At 48.1% G+C, this 20,490-nt stretch overlaps 1 protein-coding gene across 1 annotated transcript in view; it reads right to left on the reverse strand.

Moving 5' to 3' along the window:
- LOC119441745 (bcl-2-related ovarian killer protein) overlaps positions 1 to 20,490 on the reverse strand; it is a 194,600-nt gene that overhangs the window by 150,179 nt on the left and 23,931 nt on the right. The window lies entirely within an intron of this gene.

Here is a 20,490-nt window from a genome sequence, read left to right on the forward strand (position 1 = left end):
CCAGCTTAACGTTCCTCAGCCGAGAATTCGTTGCAAATAAACACACTTCGAGAGAAGCGCTTCAAGAATGCGGAGTTGAAATAGGTCGCCGTAGAATTGCACTGCTGCCGAGATGCACTGGTGCACTGCAGCAGTGTACACGATTGAATCGCAGCAGAAGTGCAACATTGTGAGGCATCACAAGTGCGCCACAGCAAAAGTAGACTAGTGCATCGCAGCAGAAGTGCACCAGTTCATTGCAGAAAAGTGCACCAGTGCACCACAGCGAGTACACGAGTGCAACGCAGCAGAAGTGCGCCATAGCACCACGGCAGAGGGGGAGGAAAGAGAAAAGCAGAAGGCAGGGAGGTTAACCAGAATAACCTCGGGTTGGCTACCCTACACCGGGGGAATGGGAAAGGGGAACACAAAGATGACAGTGAGAGAGAGGAGGGAAGGAAAGAAGGGAAATGAGCGGTTAGTTCGCTGACGCGTGTGCTATTGCACTAATAGTCACAGACGTTGACACAAGCTCGCCGTCCTCAAGAAGCACAAAAGCGCCTACACCGCTTTATGGGCCGACGAGCGATGGGGGCAGTGTTCCAGCAGCACCTGCACAGAAAGCGTCCGATTGGCCAGTTTTTTTTTTTTTTTTTTTTTAGCGCGTTACCAAGTTCTTGTCTTTCTGGGGCATATCGTGGACAGTGGCACAGCAGGTGGTCGATAGTTTCGCCGGTGCCGCAGACCTCGCATGCTGCACTGTCGGTCACTCCAATTAATGTGAAGTATGCCTTTGTGAAGGCAACTCCTAACCAAAGGCGACAGAGAAGCGAAGCTTCACGTCGAGGAAGTCCGAATGGAGGTCGGAGTTGCAGTGAGAGGTTTAATTGATGCAGTCATGTAACTCTTAGTTTGGCGAGTTCCACTCGGTCAGTGAAAGACTGCGTGCCAGGTGTCGAAGCTGCCTTGCGGCGTCTGTCCTCGAAAGCGGAATTGGAACGCTGTGCTCTTCTAGATGTGATGTGCGAGTGGCGTTATCTGCGGAATCATTTCTACTGATTCCACAATGACCAGGTACCCGTTGAAAGACAACCTCGTGGACGTGATGGCACCACGGCAGAGGTACACGATTGCGGCACAGCAAAGGTATACGAGTGCATCACAGCAGAAGTGCACCAGTTCATCGCAGCATAAGTGATGATAAGTGGTTCTTGAGGGAAAGGGAAAGGTTGGCGCTATCTTCTGCAGCCCTTGAGGGAGCACGGCTCAGCGCCAGAGCATAAGTGCGCCGCCACAGAGGTGCACCACTCCTGCTCTCCACGAAAACAAAAAACAAAAACAAAATACCGCGCATACCGCGAAAGCGCGCATCGCCATCGTTCTTCCCTGACAGGTGCTGTCAAGAGCGAAGCGGGCGCGAGACCTGTTCTCACAGCCAACTGCGTTGCGCATTTCAGTTTTATTTTATTTATTTCTTTTTGCACACAACTATGCACATCTGTAGCCCACGCGCTGCCTTTGTTTCGGGCTCGTCAAAAAACTTTGGAAGTGGCGGTGCCACAGCGCGGAATGATGCCGGGAAAAAGCAAGCATTCCAGTAAAATATTCCACAAAGCACCTGTGGCCCCTTTATAGCACAAATGTGCCAAGGATCTCTGAGTGCTGCGCGCTATGGGAATGTCAAACGTTTAACACAGGTGGATTGATTACCGAGTAAAAATTATTTACACATATACCATCATGTGTAAACACAGAACACATACTGCAAACGTTGTTATTAAATACTTGCATGTGAGAGCGACGTTTGCTTCATAGGTGGTGCCGGCTGCGTTCTTCTTAGCCCCTCAAGAAATATCCCCACGTATGTTTACTTCAACAAATCAATCGAATAATAAATATGAAAGAGCAACAGCTGACATTTGTTTGCGCGTATAGTTCTTAGAAGTTCTAAAAAGCTCATCGAATAGCACAGCAGGTGTAGTTTGTTAAAGATAACGGACATAAAAGGAAAAAGAGAAAGTAACTTAGAATGGGGGCATTCACAAAAGCTTCTCAATACAGAAACCGCGTTTTTTTTTTTTGTTAGGTTGAAGTATGTGACCTTTTTGTTTGTTTGTCTGTTCGTTTCACTTTTTCACCATTAATTGGTTCCACCTTTGTTCACTGGTGAGTCGTTTGCTGTAGAAATTAAACCCATGAACCTGCGCTCCGTTTCAGTCGGAGCAGTTGTGAGAAAAACAAACACTAAAAATGAAAAAAGAGCTACTTGTTAGTCGAATGCGTTGCACACCGTTATCGGCAAATGTTTTGTTGGTATTCTCCTCCGCCCCCCCCCCCCCCCCCAAAAAGAAAACGCACCTCATCTCTCAAGGACAATAATATTTACTGCAAGGACAGCCTTGTAAACAAGTGACTACTTCCTTTTGCATTTCTTTTTTTTTTGCCCGCGTAAGAGTCGTTCCAGGCCCACTACCCGAGTAAGCGACACAGCTTGCGACACTTGCATCACGTGTGAGCGACAAGGTCTAGTGACATGACACATGGATAGCGCTGACGTGCTTAGATGGTATGCTGCGAATGAGCCACCCAGGATGAATGCAGAAAGTGAATGCATTACAGCAAAGGCAGCTGTCATGTGATGTAATTTACACGCCTACATGCGGAGAACGAGTATGCAGATTGTATAGGCATCGGCGGCGGATGGATACTAAAGTAAGGCCTGGCCTTGCACCTTCGAGTTGATCCCGGTTCGCGTGCCAGCTAACGCCACCGACGCGTTCGTTAATGCCCATGGTTCATCGTGCAACACACCGGCTTTTTATTTTTGTGATTGATTGATTGATTGATTGATTGATGGCAGCTGATTGGTGATTGATGGCAGATTGATGACAACTGATTGTCATCTAAAAATATAAAAGTTCTTAAAATTCTGAAAACGAAAAAAAATCAGCGACCGTTTTAGTACTTACGTGCACTAATCAATCACAAATATAATTGAAACGTTAGTACCCCCAAAAGAAATCTATTAAAAAGGACGAAATAACGGGACAGAAAAAAAAAAAGCAGGAAAAAATAGAAAAACGAAAAAGCAATGTTTTTGCACCAAACACAATACGAGAATTAGCCAAGAAAAAGTATCAACTCCATGCACTGATTCTATAAAATGTTTGCTGTGAAAAGGCTGAGGTATTCTGTGCTTCAGCTACTTCTTTTCTAAAAATTAAGTCAGAGCAAAAAGTAACAGAAATATATGAATAAGTAAATCAATGGTTGAGTCGGACAGGTCAAGTGCCCCCGCTCCGGTACGACCTTCAACAAACATTTGCCCTTTGGAAGTCACAACGCTGTCCTCTTGCACAACTTACTAATTCGCCAACAGAATAATTATCCGAATCCATTTAAATGTCCTGCTGATCATAGGGTTGACGAACACGTCTCATCACAAATACAGGAATGCAAGGCTGAGCGGTCAGTCCCAAGAGAGGTTAATCCTGTTCACACGCCAGCGCAGTCACCTCAGCGAAGGCACAAATATATTTACAGCGTAGCTGTCTCGGCCGCTTCATAGACGATCATACGTATGTGTCCGGTACAATGCACTTCTCATGTAGGCTCGCATAAGCAGCGCTTTTGTAATAATGCCCCTCCCCCGCCCAACTCTATAAAAAAGAAAGAAACATACTTATATATACTAGGTTTCGGGCCTGAAAACAAGCAGCCGCCTGTGCAGAAAGCAACAAGTCCACTTTAGCCGTGTCGATCCGTAACCACATTCGTGCGACGAAGCATTTTGAAGTGCTTGCTAGTGTTAACCTTGCAAGTCCTACAACACAAATGTATACGGTGGTTCCGTAATTTTGCTTTCTTGCTTGCTGCTTGTTTCTTTGTTTGTTGTATTTGCTTGCATGCTAGAGTAGCAGCATCCAGACATTTCGTCAAATATGTGCTGCCACTTTATGAGTCTATACGCCCGGCACTGGAAATTCTAGGAATGTGCCTATCATGTGTTCGGTTCGATGACTGCCACGTGTATGTCGGTTAAGGACGTATGCAAACCAGAGAAAAGAGTGACCTCATCTGTCACTGCCAAAATTTGAATTGTAATTGGCTCTGAAGAGATGTCCGTCAAGTGGAATTATCCCCGCCAGGCTGTGGACGAATGCACTACGTATACAGAGCGCTAGCAGAACCGCACGTATACTGACGAGCTTTCTAAAACCCTCTAGCACGTGCAGGACACGCTTTCGCGTTCACACGAAGCTGATGAAGAAGTTTGCAGAGAAGCACATAAGCTAAAACGCAAGGACGTGATAAGCGACGTTGGTAATAGTGTTTCAAAGCTGGTCAAGCATCACACATGCGCTGCTACTATAATGCGAGCCTACATGGCATATTGAGAAGCGCATTGTACCGGACACATACGTATGATCGTACGTTAAGCATCACGTTAAAGAACGCCAGGTGGTCAAAATTGTTCCGGAGCCCTCCACTACGGCGTGCCTCATAATCAGAACTGTTTTCGGCACGTAAAACCCCAGAAAGAAGAAAAAAAAAATCACAGCATATCCACGGGGTGAATGATGATGAGTGGGCGAAGCTCCGGAGGGAATCATCGCATCTCCCGCTTAAGGGGACGCTAGCACGAACGCGTTAGAAACGTGCAGTACTCTCTAGTAAGGGGGAGCGGCCACAGCGTCTTACGCAGCCATTTACACATGCCGGAACGTGCACCGCGTTTGCCGACGCCATCACATGACTGCTGAGAGAGTATACCACCCGTATTCATAAACGCTCCTCGACTTGAACTTGACTTGCCACCGCCTTGGGCAGCGCGTTCGAAACGCGTTGAAGGTAAGGCGGAGAGGCCACAGCGTCTTACACCAGCTTCTTACACGGGCCGTAACGCGCTAGCACAAACGCGTTAGAAACGCGCTAGAAACGCGGCCTTTCGTTAATGTTGGGTATTTATTGCCATCGTGGTGCGTGTGTCTATGTGCACTTCGTGGCGTAGTGGGCTAACGCCGCGCGCTCGGAAGTGAGGGGTCCCTGGTTCGATTCCGCGCTACGGACACAACTTAGGGATTTTCTTTCTCATTTTTCTCAGACTGGTTACACACTACTACTACGACGACGGGGACGGAACGGGTGCCGCTATAAGGAGCTTCGCTCCTAAAAGCATCACATCGATGAAATAAGCGAAATGGGCGCCTTTCCGGAAGCTGCCGAAGACATTACAAGGAGTCGACGGCACCGTGACATGCCTCAAAATTGTCCGCTACTCTCGCAATACGAAACTACCACGACACCATTACTGTTTATAGAGCAACGTAAATATAATCTCGCCCCGATGGATCAGTGGCTATGGCGTTGCACTGCTCAGCTCAAGGTTTCGGGTTGGAATCCGGGCTGCCCTGTCGCAATCCTATGGAGGCGTTGTGCAAAAAATACTCGTGTATGTACTTAGATTTAGATGCCCATTAGGACGCCGTAGATAGTCAAAATTCATCCGGAGCCTTCTAGTATACTCAGAAGCCGCTGTGCAGTTTCTGGACATTGAATCAGATACCTTAAATATGTGAAATTCATTTCGCTCCAAAGATATATGGAAACCTGCGGCGAAGACGACCGGTGCTAATCTTCGCAGTACTGTTCCTTGTCAGCACGCAATTTGACAACTTTCGAAGGGCGCCAATTAGTTCCAACCCTTTGCACGCTTTAAAGTGATCTCTATATGCCTCGTTCGCGGACAACGACTATACTTATGGAAGGCCTATTCTATAACGTAATTACCAATTCGCGAAGACTTGATCCAACGCGTTACTTAAGCCACGCGACATTTACCCGGCGGTATACAAAACTCACTCACCTGTGTGCAGTTCCAGGTGACCTCACCGAGCACGCGCGACGTGAAAGCTGCTGACGATAGCGCGAAAGTGCCACTCGTCTTGAGCGAAGATAACGACAAAGCCTCTCGATATATTACGGCCGCGCGAGGCACTCCTCAAGGCGAACAAGCGGGTTCGGCGATAAGGCCTCTCTTCGAGTCCGCTATGGCACTCCGGCCTGCCGGGTTTCCGGTATGTGAGAGCTTCCGCCGAGTTCCTACTTTTCCACTATCCTTGCGCGCGTGCACGGCGAAATGTAACGAATGAGCATCAATCAATTTGTATAGCAGGAAAAGCGACACTCACACTTTGGTCGACAAGTTTTTATTGCGATAGCAATTATATGGACACTTCAACCGGATTTCTGCCGTCGGCGTCGCCGTCGCCGTCGCCGTCGCCGTAGCCGTCGCCGTCGCCGTCGCCGTAGCCGTCGCCGTCGTCGTCGCCGTCGCCGTCGCCGTGAGGTTCCGTATAGATAAAATCTTCACCGCGCGCCGTATGCCCGAGCGCAAGCGTGCTGGGACGCGCGCTATCACGGAGAGCGAACGCACTCAATCCCCCACGCGCAAGCAACGAAGCGGGAAGCCAGCGCCGGAGGGAGCGAAGGGGGGGGGGGGGGCACTTCTACTGTGCCAACAACCGCGCTCGTCGCTCGGCCGCACGGTCTCTTATCTCTCCCACGCGCAAGCAAGGAAGCGGGAAGCCAGCGCCGGAGGAAGCGGGGGGGGGGGCACACTTTTCTTCTGCCAACAACCGCGCTCGTCGCTCGCCGCACCGTCTCTTATCTCCACACGGCTCTGACCTTTATGTGCGTGCATTCGCGGCTCAGTTTCTGTTGAAGCGATAGACCGCACGTACCTTCGCCCGCAGCGGCGTATGCTTGCTGCCAGCGTTTTGACAGTCGTTGTCTGCAGTCATTCAGTGTGATCTCTTCATGTTTGTTTGTGCGCGCTCACACCAAGCTTGTTCATTCAGTTAGTAATAGTCGGGTCACATTTTCCAACGCACGCTACACATGTAATGCTGCCCGGATCGGCAGTGCAGCGCTACAGGTGTGTCCCTTCGCACGCGCGCTGCCCACGGGAAGCGCTTCTCATCAACACCACCGTTTCACACGCGCCTTCTCGTGGTCATCGAGTCTCTCTTCATGTCGGTCTACTTACGCCGCAGCACACCTGCTTACTTAATCAGCTCATGTTTACTACAATTCATATTGCTACCAAAGCCGCTCACCTTACTTCGTATGACATTGCTGTGTTGCTATCGCATTCATTGCTTCGCCCTTAGGGCGAAACTGTGACATTTTTTTTTTTCTTTTTTTATTGCGATAGCAATTATATGGACACTTCAACCGGATTTCTGCCGTCGGCGTCGCCGTCGCCGTCGCCGTCGCCGTAGCCGTCGCCGTCGCCGTCGCCGTAGCCGTCGCCGTCGTCGTCGCCGTCGCCGTCGCCGTGAGGTTCCGTATAGATAAAATCTTCACCGCGCGCCGTATGCCCGAGCGCAAGCGTGCTGGGACGCGCGCTATCACGGAGAGCGAACGCACTCAATCCCCCACGCGCAAGCAACGAAGCGGGAAGCCAGCGCCGGAGGGAGCGAAGGGGGGGGGGGGGGGCACTTCTACTGTGCCAACAACCGCGCTCGTCGCTCGGCCGCACGGTCTCTTATCTCTCCCACGCGCAAGCAAGGAAGCGGGAAGCCAGCGCCGGAGGAAGCGGGGGGGGGGGGGGGGGGGGGGGGGGGGCACACTTTTCTTCTGCCAACAACCGCGCTCGTCGCTCGCCGCACCGTCTCTTATCTCCACACGGCTCTGACCTTTATGTGCGTGCATTCGCGGCTCAGTTTCTGTTGAAGCGATAGACCGCACGTACCTTCGCCCGCAGCGGCGTATGCTTGCTGCCAGCGTTTTGACAGTCGTTGTCTGCAGTCATTCAGTGTGATCTCTTCATGTTTGTTTGTGCGCGCTCACACCAAGCTTGTTCATTCAGTTAGTAATAGTCGGGTCACATTTTCCAACGCACGCTACACATGTAATGCTGCCCGGATCGGCAGTGCAGCGCTACAGGTGTGTCCCTTCGCACGCGCGCTGCCCACGGGAAGCGCTTCTCATCAACACCACCGTTTCACACGCGCCTTCTCGTGGTCATCGAGTCTCTCTTCATGTCGGTCTACTTACGCCGCAGCACACCTGCTTACTTAATCAGCTCATGTTTACTACAATTCATATTGCTACCAAAGCCGCTCACCTTACTTCGTATGACATTGCTGTGTTGCTATCGCATTCATTGCTTCGCCCTTAGGGCGAAACTGTGACATTTTTTTTTCGCGCTCTGTGTAAGCTTTCGCTGCCATGGTTTCAGAGTAAGTCTGCCGCTGAAAGCCTTCCGTGGGAATTTGAAATTCCAATTTGCCCAAACCGGTACCTTGTTCCTTATCTACTATGACGAAAGACGTCAGCACATATGTTGCCAGGAAAGAGGGACGCGCTGTTCCACGCTGTTATGACAGTTGTGCGCCACTATCGCTTTCCTCTGAATCTGCATTAATAAAAGAAACCCTTTAATTTAGTAGCGTGATGAATACCAAATTGTGCTCCCCACTTGATTGACCGGAAAACGGCGCTGCCGAGTTTCACAGTCACGTACAATTTACAGAAGCACGCGAAAAGTTATTCTCGAGACCGAATAACGATGCGATTCGAATAATACCGGAAGAGAATCGAATTAAATATCGAATAGTTTTCAAATAGTTTTCGAATAATGAGCAGCCTTTTCAGCGTTAATATAAAACAGTGTTTGCATCGTATAGTTTATTCGAAACGTCAAGCAAGTCTCTGTCATTACAATGCACATCGCAGAACATGTACTATTAAAGGCACAAATCCGTTATTAAGAACGAATAAGTAGTTTGTTCGCTTACTGAACACTCTTCGGAGCATACTCGGCCATTTATGTGATGCGATTTACCGAGGCAAACTTGCGGGTGAGCTAGCGTCTGCGTATATCGTCGAGCTTGCACGTCGCCTCTGGCGACGGCAGACCGAAAGAGTCAGACTTTTTTTTTTTCTCCATTTGGCTCGATACATGCTAGTCATCGCAGGTGGTGCCCCTGTTATAGCAGATAACGTTGCAAGTACTCAGATTTCAAAACGCGTACTCCTATGAAGGAAACACACAGTTGGAGCATCTATAAATAGCAACGTGTAATAATACCCACCGCCAACTGCTACGTCTGAGCGAAATGTGAGAGATAATGATGGCCGGTTTAGCCGGAAAGGTCTCGCTCCTTGAACTGGGCCACGTGCTTGGCAGGTGTTTAACGTGTTACGCTTTGTGTCCAGCCAGAATGAAAGTTATCGCATTTTCGCTTCGGTTTTATGTCTCATCATGCACCGTTAGCGATGTGAAGTATTCGAAAGCTATTCGTGAAATATTCGTATTTGCGAATATCAAACATTAAATTGTAGGACCGAATTCAATAGGACATTGTTCGATTCGTCATTCGAAAGTTTCGAAGATTCGCACACTCGTATACACGAGAAACTCTTACTTCAGAGCAATAAGCGGAGCATTTCGAAATCCGCTCACTACTTGTCAATACGAGAATTGCTCGGTGGTCTGTCTGCAGTCTTCGAGAAAGAACAGCGCCTTCCACGTGTCGGGCAGTTTACTACTGCTCAATATGTCATCGAAAGTGACAAAAACCGCCGATGGGAACGCACAGCCTTCACCCAGCACTGATACGAGATCATGAGCCGGCTACGTGCAGCCCTGCATCCCGCAAATTTCCAGCGATTGACGAGGCCGAGATGGCATCCATAGCCCAGAAGGAGAACCCTGGACTCTCCTGGAAAACATCTTGGAGACCGTCTTCGTCAACGGAATTTTTACCTCGCCCAGTCCAATTTTGCCTTCCCGTTCTCTCCATATCGTCACCATCCGTTTACAGTTAAATGAAGCATTTGCCGCTACTACTACTACTACTACTACTACTACTACTACTACTACTACTACTACTACTACTACTACTACATAACCACGATGTGCTCCGAAGCCTCCCATATATACGTCAAGTCGAGCTGAATCCTCACGCACGTACTGCCGGCACGTACTATACCGGTACTACGCCGAGTCAGCATGCAGCGCCCACCTTTCGTCGTCGTATATCGGCCACACCGCGTCTGTCTTTAATCTCCCCCATCTATCAGCGCGCTTGACGCGTCGTATAACGAGCGTGCGGAAGTCGGCGCGCTATACGCAGACAGCCCGCGCGCGCGGATACAGCCTTGGACGCACCTGCCGCAGAGTAACGTTATGACGTCAGAGTACAGGGCTACGAATGGAAGTGCTTGCGGTGCTGCCGTATGGGACGACACAGAAATTGGAGGAGAGGCAGGTACAGTCTGTGCACACATTCCTGCCCAACAGCAGCTGCATCAAGGTGGCTGCCGAGCTCGTGTTCGGGTACTTTTCCGTGACCCAAATCACGCAGCCGCTGGACCATGTATGCCAGACTTATAGAGTTGCTCGACTTGCTGTATGCGACTCGCACCCATCGCCATACGCTTTCCCCCAGCTCTCCTAGGGCTACGTAAGACATACACTAAAATGTATTCATGCAATGTGCATAAAAGCCATTCTTAAATTTCCACGAACGCTTATCGAGTCCTCGTGGGTTCGTTATAAATTTACCATAGTTCGGAGATATAAAGCTTTCTTTTCCACACCGGGATAGCACCTCGGTGCCCTATTTTGCATAAGCACCGTCTTGAACTGGGTCCTTAAAAATTAATTAGCAACGCTATGAAAAATGTCACAGTTTCGCCCTAAGGGCGAAGCAATGAATGCGATAGCAACACAGCAATGTCATACGAAGTAAGGTGAGCGGCTTTGGTAGCAACAACACGCAGAACTGTTGTCGACGCCATCGGCGTTTTGCCCGCGTTAGCTCAAAATGCGTGCGGCGTTGGTGACTGTTGCTGGAGCCTCTCATATAAATAGGCACTTGGTGCCGCAGCTAAACGTCGCGTCCCTTCCTTCCCCCTCCCCCACGGCCTCTCGCGCGTCTGAAGAAGGCGCGTTTGCTCTACATATATGGTGATTGTAAAGGAGAAACGAGACGCCTAATTCTGCAGCCCTTAAGCGAGCACGGCGCAGAACGCGCGTTTGTTCTCCGCCGTGCGTTCACTCCCCGTGAAAGACGCGCCCCTCGCGCCCTTTCACTCGCACATACAGCGTTCGGCGCGCGGCGACGATTTCATCTCCAAATGACGTCATACGGAACCTCACGGCGACGGCGACGGCGACGCCGACGGCAGAAATCTGCTTTTGAGTGTCCATATAATTGCTATCGCAATAAAACTTGCGCGACGCATCCGATGAACTAGCGGCCCAAAAACTCCCCTGTACTGCTCCCCAGTTTCATGCTCCCGGTGAGGGCACCCGCCATGAAATTTGTAAGGACAAGTTTTCTAACCGCAATAAGTCAAAGAAGAACCAAGTATTCAAAAACATTAGGTGAATTGTTTCCCAACTATTCACCTAATCTAGGCACCTCGCCAGGAAAACCACTGGGGTTGATTTTAATATATGTACATATACTTATTTTATTAAATGTCGTTCTCTCTCTCTGTTTTCTTCCCAAAATGAAGTCATCTGAGTTAGTATCCGAGATTTTTTTTTTTCTTTGTATGCGTCTTTTGACAGTGTCAGGTGTCAAAATGACGTCAAAACAAGAAAGACAAAAATTAGTGATTATCAACGGCAAACGTCAAAGCGACCAGCGTCGTAATACCTTCATTATCGTCACCATATGTGAGGCCGAATTGTCAGTCCACCAAGGTCCCCCCCCCCGTGTTTCCACCTCCGTCCACGGGTTTACACCCGACACATTCAATGTCACGACCCCGACCAGCTTTCGTGCCGCTCACCGCTCCCAGCGGTGCCGTGACCGTGAGCTAAAGTAGGAGGAGAGAACAGCGATGTCGTGCCACGGACGTCTCAATTACGTGCGTCGCCGGTGTCGATCACACTGTCGAGTGTGTTAAGGCAACCTCGGTGTACCGACGTAGGTTTGATTCGAGGTCAACGCCCTGTTACCAGCTGGACTGATCTCTCTGCCCTTCCCCTAGATTACAAAGCGGTTCGTCAGCTGGAGCGGTTTGTCAGGAAAAGCGTCAGCCACTGCTGACACCGAAGGCGTCAGTCACTGCTGACATTGGCTAAGGCGACTGGCCAATTACAAACAATTCAGAAGTGCACTCGCGACGACACCCTCTATTTGGCTCGGACCTCCATAGAAACGTTCTATGTGCGAAAACTTAACTTTATTTTTCGGATTGGCGGTATGTTCATAGTTCTTGCGCGGATTATGTAATCTATATCGAGCAGCTTCCCTTTCGAGATAAATACGTACTTAAATAAAAGCGTGGATAACCTCCTCGTGCATCACGGATACCATGCCAGTCATGTGACAAAACAAGTCTGTAGACTTGTATTGTTGGCGACAGACATGTTCTGTTACCGCTTTATAATTTCCCTTCACATTGTTCTTTTGTTGTTGTTCTTTTTTTTAATAGTTGTTTTGCTTTCTATTTCAGGATAGCCAGCCTTTCACAGGCCAAGCTTACCATACTTGGCAGACAAGTGAGAGCAACAAGAAATCTTGCTTTCGAAATGTATAGTGTCCATGAACGCTGGGGATCGGTCACGGCAGCTGAGGACAGTCCAGGACAATCCTTGGCCTGAAGAGTGATGATAGCAGTAGCTGGGTGTACACTTCACAAGCTCGCCCGTGAGCTCAAGCTCACCAAATTCAATTCAGTTACCGAATTCCCAGCTATATTCTCTGGCTCTCTGTGTGCAATTGCACTATACCTTCAAATCTGACACTATGAGAATCAACTGTTTCGGGTCATGTGAAGCTTGCCTTATACAGCACTCACCAATGCCTATGCTTCTCGTATTATATCATGGCTGAGTCCAGCTCGCGATGCATACCAGATCATGTGCAGCAAAAGACGATTGTGATATCTCACCCATGAGTGTTGCCTTTTTTTGTCCGCGGAGATAAGCGCTCTGTAAAGCGCCCGACAACTTGGACAACTGTCCGATATCATAATACAGAGTTTCGCGAGTTTGGCCGAAAACGGCGTTCCAGTGTTAAAAGCACTGTTGAGTTCTTTTAAATGCAAAGGGGCACTCCGGCGAATTCATCGGATTGTGCTGCGCGCCCCTTCAACGCCTGCGTCCGTGTGCACCAGTCACTGACGTGCGCGTACGCAGGCTCAAACTTAAGCAGGCTCAGACTCAAGCACTGCAGCTTTTGGTTACCGAGTGAGAAGAAATGGCGTCATTTAGAGGAAAACAATTGAGTGGCACACACCAACGCAGTGTAGTTATTTTAATTTCAACTTGTATTCCTTTTTAAAATTTTTTTTTCTCTTTTTTTTATTCTTGACCCATCATGCGACTCGATTATTTTACATTGAAGAACAACCAACCAACCTTGAAGACTACGTGTGAGTCGAAATAAGGAAGCAGAGTTGTGCCTTTGGAATCGCCTGCTTCCGGTTACCATGCAATCACGCCTATTAGCGAGAGAACAATCTCGTTTGGTAATTTCATGCTTCAAAATGTGAAATGGCAATAGGAAAATGGCACATTCCAGTTGCTGAGATAAATCTGAATAAAGCGCGTGCAAAAAAAAAATAAAATAAAAACAATCGAAAAGACATGACGGGCCGGGAGCCCAACTGTGAAAGTCCCTAACTGTAAAGAAACGCAATGAAACCGCGCGGAAATGTTCTTCTCGTCCCGTGGACGCGTATGGAGCACTGCAACACCAACATCGGCGGTCTCGCCTTCCTGAGCTGAATTCACAGAGCGGTTGAAGTCACGGATTTCAAAAGTTGGGTTCACACGTCACTGTAAAGTCACGTTGCGTCTCTCTCCGTCACACGACGACCAGTGAAATTTTGTCGTTAGTGAGAATGTCAGAGTGAGCACAACGAAGCGGCTCGCCTACGCAGGGGTGTAATTCGAAGGGGGTTCTGACACGTGGAATGACTGAAGCGAACGTCGGGGGGCAACCCGTGCTTTTAGGGAAACCGATGGTTCTCGCTAATCACCTCCTGCCGTGGAACATCCCAGGCCCGACGTGCCCCGACGTGGCGGGTCCGACCAACGCGTAATTACGAACGTGCGGTGAGACTGGTACACTTTCGCGTCATCCTCCGTGCATTTCTCGTCGACGTCTCCTTTTTTTTCCTCCGCATCCCTCAAATCAGGCTACGCCACCGGGTCCAGTTTGCATTCGCATCATTAACTCGTCCGAGTGCGTACGCGTAAGTTTCTCTGTGTGTAACGCACAGTTCCTGCGCGAGCTTGTTTTTGTCGTGACGCAAGGACAAAACTCGATGAACGAGCGCGACACCCTTTGTTGCGTTTCCACGATGACGGATGAACTCAACGCGCGGTTTATTTATAGCAGCCCGCTACGATGCGTTCGCAGTCACTCGGTGGAAGCACAATGGTCGACAAGGGGCTATTGTGCGCGTCAACAAACAACAGGAGCAGAGGCAAAACAACAGCGAGATCAACAAAAACAACGCTAGTAATAACAATTATTATTATTATTATTATTATTATTATTATTATTATTATTATTATTATTATTATTATTATTATTATTACTGCCACCTTACAATCTTTGTACATCAAAAGGCAGGCCCGCCAAAGCCAAGCAAGTGGTTTCGTGACTTGACCCGGCACGTCGGCAAACAAAAAAATGCGTGCGGCGTTGGTGACTGTTGCTGGAGCCTCTGATATAAATAGGCACTTGGTGCCGCAGCTAAACGTCGCCTCCCTTCCCTCCCCCTCCCCCACGGCCTCTCGCGCGTCTGAAGAAGGCGCGTTTGCTCTACATATATGGTGATTGTAAAGGAGAAAATAGACGCCTACTTCTGCAGCCCTTAAGCGAGCACGGCGCAGAACGCGCGTTTGTTCTCCGCCGCGCGTTCACTCCCTGTGAAAGACGCGCCCCTCGCGCCCTTTCACTCGCACATACAGCGTTCGGCGCGCGGCGACGATTTCATCTCCAAATGACGTCATACGGAACCTCACGGCGACGGCGACGGCGACGGCGACGCCGACGGCAGAAATCTGCTTTTGAGTGTCCATATAATTGCTATCGCAATAAAACAATCTGGCAACATGTACAGCAATGAAAAGCTGGTGAAGCTCATAACAACAACAAAATTAAGTTTAAATAACACAGAAACTCAGCTCCAATCAGTGACAACAGAAAAACCAGAAAAAATATGACGAATAAGAAAACATTATTTAGTATTATGCATCTTGCAGTGCCTTCAACAACTTTTTCAAGTTTCGTTTCGTGGTTGCGGTGAAAATATGCTCAGGTAGGTCATCGAATATTCTTGTGACTTAAGCATACCTACTAGCTTTTACGAAATATTGTGTTGCAGTAGGGTGCTATAAAACGCAACGTTTTACTTAGGGCACGCGGGGTGCAATGTATTCCTGCCTGAAATTGGAGTTCCGAAAACGCCTTACCACAACCGTTTGATTGAACAACGTTTTAAACGACGCAAGACCCATACGTATAAACAAGTTCACATTGAACGCCGGGGAAGAGTTATACACGATGGACTTCAACATACTTTTTTAGAATTCTATCAATTCTACATTGCAATCGAACAGAGCAAAAGGCACTGTATGCCAAAGCGTGCATGATATTGATTTTTGCAGGCATCGAAACAATGGATTTAATGTTAAAAAGTAGCGATGAAACACTTATGAGCCGGCCGCAAATATATGTCATGTGATCATTCCGTGAGAGGTCACTTTCAAAGAAAACACCAATGTATTTAATAGAGTTGACATATTCTACGGGGATACTATAATTGACACGACGGGCAATTAAAACAGTGCAGAAACAGTGGTAAATTTTTAACAGTTGCTTTAAGTGGATTTCTAAAACGCAGCATTCTTGTTTATTGTTTTTTCTTGTTTATAGGCAAACAGCTGTTAGCAAACCAGGTTATTGCATCTTGCACACTCTCTTGAAGTAACGCGACTGCTTTTGAGTAACAGACGTGTTTTGTTAAAAGGACGGTGTCGTCTGCATACTGAAATATCAACCACTTCGATACAGCTGATGAAAAGCTATTTAAAAATATATTAAAAAGAAGAAGAGACATAACATAACAGAAATTAAAGTCAGCCCGCAAGACGGTTGTTACCTTTCTTTTTGATAAATAAAATTTCCCGGATTTCGCAAGCTACTTTGTTTTTTGCTCCTTCCTAAGATACGTATCTCCGCAAAGCCCCCCATTAGGAGACATAAGAAAATCATTTATAAGCTCACTGTCTGTAAAAATAAACAGTTGAAAGGCACTCCTCCTGTCTTCGTGTCCTTTCTTTTCTGTGATCGTGTTTTTGTCGCTAAAAGCTTTACTTTTCGACAAGCACCAACCAGCCCAACAGCAAGTACTACGAGAATAATAAATCTGAGCGTCACAGAGCACGCATTATTCTATTATGACTATTACACTGACAAAGAGATGACGAAGAAGGGAACAAGGACGCGCAACTTCCTTCTTCGTCATCTTTTTGCCAGTGCAAAACTCCGCACAACGTAATCATGAACGTGCACCCTTTCATTGTTTTTTATCTGATATTACTTAAGCGAAAATAATAAAAATATGTGTGAAGCGTTGTAGGCCAGACTCATATCCGATTTACGAGCCATATTGTCACAGAGCTTAGAAAAGGCGCGCTTTTATGTAACAAGATGCCGAGTTTCGGCATTACAACGCTAATTTACTGATTATATTGTCGAAAAAAAGATACACGAGGCGAAAAAAAAAAACGTCGTGAGGACTAAAATCTTTATCTCCTGGAGGGGCGCATGCTTCGTTCTTGCAGAAAGGCAAGATTCAATTGAAATTTTTCGATTAACGATGGAGACTTATGCATGTTCCAATCCGTACAGTCAGAAAATTATTTGCGAGATTTCGGCGGTGGGAATATGAGAGCGAGCGCATTCGAAGCTCCGAGAAGTCTTTAATGCCACGCGTGAGATCTCAGACTTGCCGATTACGTTCAAGCCACAATATCTGCAAGCAACTGAATCTCAGATGGATCGTTTCGCTGAAGCGCCATCGCGCCTTGGCAACGGAGCATATAATCAAAATTTTTTAGCGGTGGTGAATGTGTGACCTACGAGAAATGACTACTGAAATGAGGGAACCAGAGATGGCCAGGAGGCGCTACGGCAGTTTGAGTGTGCAGATATCATCCGGTATAGAGGCCACGAATATAGCATAGCATATTTAAAGGTAACAGACGCGCCCCTGTATGAATGTTTGCTTAGCCCGATGCGTCGAACCAAGTTATGTCGATCGCCATGCGGGTTGCGAGGAACGCATGCGCTGCCATGTTCCAGCACGTCGGTTCCCACACGAGTCAGAAGCGTGAGACGTGCTTCGAAATGAGTAGCGATTTGCTGATGAAAAATCGTAGCATGTGTTACTGTAAACTGTCTCCACCGCTCGCTATAGGTTGTGTGTTACGGCGCTGCTGTTGGCACGCGATTGTTTTAAGCGCTGGTTGCCCATAGCGGAGAGCTCCGGACTTGTCTCAGAGAACGATGACATATTCGGAGAAGCGTGATTTCGAGATCGCAATAAGCGGCGCATGTAAAACGAACAGAATGTCCTGATATTGTTTTCCTCCTTATTGTTTTCTTCGTGCACTCGGCATATATTTTGTTTCTCACCATATAAGACCACAAGCCTGAACGCAGCTCATGAACGTGCGCGACCGCCCAGTTTTAAAATATGCCGTGTTTCACAACTTATAAGCAATCTCACGATTCTTTTAAGACGGCGCAAGATGCAATTATAAGATCGACGGTGTTCGGCTGTCAGAGGTCTGACGACCAAACACCAAGGATGTTAAAACGCTTTTTTTTTTCTCCTTTCTTTTTTTTTTTTTTTTTTTGTTGAGAAGCCTGGCTAACATAGCTGGGACACCCTATATAGTGTGCTTGACCAACGAAAGAGAAGCACGAATTTGAACTCCAGCGAAAGCTCTCTACTGTCAACTTCAACAATAAAAAAGAAAGAAAACGGGGGAGGGGGGGGGGGGCAATGACATTAAACGCCCCCTTATACTGTTCGCAAGCGACTAAACGAAAAAGTACAATGCACGCGCAATGTCCTCGATGGTGTAAGCCGATCGCAGAGCGCGCGACTATCTCGTCCGCGCGGTTGCTCAGCGGCAGACTCCAAGCCAAGCCGCGCATCCCGATACAGGGACGCATCGGCAGTTACGCATTCTGCCGACTAATATGTGAAAACCAGAGGCCACGGTCAAGTGAAGCGTAACGACCTGGCTCCTCAGTGGCGCCGGCTGGTTACGCATGCATTTTGTTTACAGAGACTGATGCGCTGCTGCACGCTAATGCTCATCTGAAGGCCGCCTGCCGGTGTGTGCATATGCAAGATGTCGTTACTTGCAGGGATCAAGGAGGGAAGGCCGGAGGGGGGGGGGGGGGGGGGGGGGGCGCTTCTGGGCTCGATGCCGGCGGCACTGCGTTCGTAAGCGGGCAAGCATCTACTAATTACAGGACACGCCTCGTCTCAAGAGTCGCTTTCTGGAGGGTTCGCTGTACGTTACGGCGAAGATGCATATGGCGATTAAGCTGTCATTTTTATGCGCGTTTGATAAATTCAATGGCGCTACAAAGCCGGTAAAGAGTTAGAAAGTAAATGCTCTTAGAGGCACGAATGATATCGGGAAGTGAACCCTCGGTAACACAAAAAGCACAAGTTGGGAAACATTAGTGTGGCGCGTTTTTAGCTTGCGCACCGAATATCACTTGAACCAGCTGTTCAAATGAAAAAAAAAATGTTTTTTTCCAACATTCTTTAACGATGGCAACATCCCGTACGGTCACTAACATGGGAACTGTCACTCGAGAAATCCCTTCATTGAGGGTTATAAGTTTGCTTAAGTAAACTTTGACTATAGCCGATCACAATCCAGGCGTATTAGTATGCTAGTTTGTTATTTTGCACTTCCCTTGACTACTTGTGTTGCCAGTGAACGAGGAACGAGTGAAAGGTTATGTGATACCCTCTATACGGTTTTCAGGTTATGGTTGGGCGTTGCGTTTACCAACGGCGATGCGTTCCGCATTGGAATGGCCGACAGCGCAGCCTGTGACCACTGCGGCAATAAAGAATCAATTGTACATATTTTGTGCGCCTGTCCGCAGTACAGTGCCCAAAGACATTCTCTTACCAACGCGTTCAACCAATTGGACGACCGGCCTCTGTCGGAAGAAAAAATCCTCCGCCACAGACTGGACTTAACGTCACAGAAGAAGGCCGTGCAGGCGCTTCTGCGCTTCTTGCGAGCCACCGGCCTATCTGACCGACTGTGATTACAACACTCTTCCGGTGCAACGAAACAATCACACCTTCCTTGTGAGTGCCCTCGTTTTAACCCGCAGAGAGCAGCTCTCTCAGCCACGATATATATACTGGACAAACGCCCAATAACGCAAATCAACTTCCTTGCAAACTGGCCTACACGAAAAACAGCGCGAGCCGCCTTGAAGGCACTGTTGCGTTATTTAAAGACACCGGACTCTGTGACAAATTATGACTCTACACTGTGTGACTCTACACTGTGCGACAAACTGTGACTCTACACTGTGTGACGTAGGATGGGACGTTGACACTGTGCAACACTAGAACGCCTTCTCAGACTGCGTGACTATGCCCACAGAAACAGTTCTTTTTGTGTGTGTGTGTGTGTGATTTTCTTTTTCCTTTTTCCCCCTTTTTTTATACTTATTTTTTTTTCTCTCTCCTGTCGAATCCCTTTACCCCTCCCCCAGTACAGGGTAGCCAACCGGAGATAATGTCTGGTTAACCTCCCCGTCTTTCCTTCACCTTTTTCTCTCTCTTGTATGCATGCTAGGAGCATATAAGAGTCGTTTACAGCCACTATTTAAGGAGTGGTTATATAACACACCTCTTTGAGGAGCCTCACGACCCCACTTAAACACCCGCACGGGTTAAAAGCAAGCTTGACGAAACAATGTGCAGCGTTAAAATTATTAAGGCGTTTTCCCTCTCATGTTTGGGTGCAGACAGATAGACAGACAAAGAACTTTATCAAAGGTTCTGAGAAGCTCCGTTGCCCCCTCTCAGGGAGGCGACGAAGCCGCGGGTCGCACCCAGTGTTTGGTAGCACAGTAAGAAATTAAAACATGAGCGTTTTGTGAGTCAAGCAATAAACATTTTGTTGCTATCCCAAATATCGTTTAATAAAACAAAAAAATTAAACCACTGCTCACTTACGCCGTGGTCTCTTCGAACGTGCCAAATACTGACGCACAAAACCAGTGCGGAGACAGCGGCCGCCGAACCAGTAAAAACTGCCGCAATAGGGGTTCAAGGTTCCTTCCAAGAGCCCTTGGCCGCATCCTCATATCGCTTACGCTGCCAGTCGCTATGGACGAGTGCCACAGTCTGAAGGCCACACGCTACACGCGTTGAGACCACCCGCTCCGTACCAAACGCGCCAATATA

This window comes from Dermacentor silvarum, chromosome 2 (assembly GCF_013339745.2).
Source record: "Dermacentor silvarum isolate Dsil-2018 chromosome 2, BIME_Dsil_1.4, whole genome shotgun sequence".
Taxonomy (NCBI): domain Eukaryota; kingdom Metazoa; phylum Arthropoda; class Arachnida; order Ixodida; family Ixodidae; genus Dermacentor; species Dermacentor silvarum.